This window comes from Phalaenopsis equestris, unplaced genomic scaffold (genome assembly GCF_001263595.1).
Source record: "Phalaenopsis equestris unplaced genomic scaffold, ASM126359v1 Scaffold000589, whole genome shotgun sequence".
Lineage (NCBI taxonomy): Eukaryota > Viridiplantae > Streptophyta > Magnoliopsida > Asparagales > Orchidaceae > Phalaenopsis > Phalaenopsis equestris.
This window is the reverse complement of record NW_018165029.1, coordinates 194361-196007: the sequence shown is the minus strand read 5'-3', so window position 1 is coordinate 196007 and position 1647 is coordinate 194361.

Below are 1647 nucleotides of genomic sequence, written 5' to 3'. Positions count from 1 at the left end.
AAGCTTTTATATATATATATATATATATATATTATTTTTGAAAAAATAATACATCAATCAATCATTTGTTTGTTTGATTTATTTGTGCACCAATATTTTTAGCCAAAAGGAAAATATATTGTAAATAAAGAACAATGTTTTTAATAAAGGCTAGATTCTCACTTTCTAGTAGATAAATTTTTATTTGATGATAATTAGAGAGTATATCAAGAAATCTCATAACTAAATATCTAATTTTAGAGTCGACATAAACATCAATTCTAAGTAAAGAATAGTTATCATTTAGGCGGGTCAAACTACCAATTTTCATTAGACTTCTACATGATCTTAGTGTGTGTGTGCATGCGCGCGTGCGTGTCTATATATATATACACATACATACATGCATTCATATATTGATACATACATGCATATATCTATTTATTTATTTATTTCCGTCTTAGCTACGTGCTCCTTTTCTTATTTTCTATTTATATTATGAACAAATTGATCCATTTGATTTTGGTTGATATTGAATGTTATTGGTTGATACTAAGTATTTTTTTCGTTTGTGTTGTGTAGAAATATACATTGTGTGTTGCCTATCTTGGTTGTCTTTAAGTTTACAATATAAACATATTCGTTGCTTGATTTTACATTGTGGTCGACATCATGGACAATTGTAAGAACTTTATTTACAACATGATAATTAGTTGTTTTGGCTGTCCGAGCCCAATTTCAATGATACAAAACTCTAGTATCCTCATTTATAGAATGAGTTCCATTGGCTCGTCATGATCAATTAGCACTCCAAAACATCTTATTTATTGTCATTGTCGACTACAATGTAAATTACTCGGCCGCTATAGGGGGGGAAATAGAAGTAGAAGATTATACAGGAAAATGGTATGACGAACTTGTTTAAGCGGCTTCTCATGTTGCTCGTGAAAGAGGAACATATTCCGTAAAATACTCGTTTAGAAATAATGTATCTATCAAATATGTATTTTATCAAACGAAACTTCTCATTGTCGTTGTGAACGTATTCGTACAGGTGCCTATTACAGATCCACATACGTATACGAGTATTTCAAGCTTTTTTCAGAAATATTTTCAGCACAACATATTATACATATATGCCATCACATTTATGTATAAAATATATATATCACTTTTTAAAAATTAAAATTAGGATAATTTTTAATGTGATGTGAGAGAATTGAGTTGTGCAAAATAAAAGGTATAATTTAGTTGTTAGAGGTGTAAATACATAAAAATTGGATGGTATGTATGTAAATGCTACATAAAAAATTAGAGGTAAATTCAAAGCCATCAAATGAAATTTCTCAATTTATACCAACGATGTCGATTGGAGTTAACACCGACACCTAGAAATTTTGTTCGTCTGGTGAAGCGGCGGGACACGAACATCTCCAGAAGTTATTTCACAAGAACGATAAATTTTCGTTATTTCAAGTCGTAGTTGACGTCTTCCAATTTAACGAACACGGCTTCTCGAAAAAATTGTTGGAACGAAGAAACTGCTTGAACAAGACAACATAAGCTCCCTAAACAATATAAGCAATGTCTTACCACCCAATTTCTAAGATGTTAAATAAAAAAAACTGGCATTTACATCCACCCAATTTCTAAGTATTTACATATCTA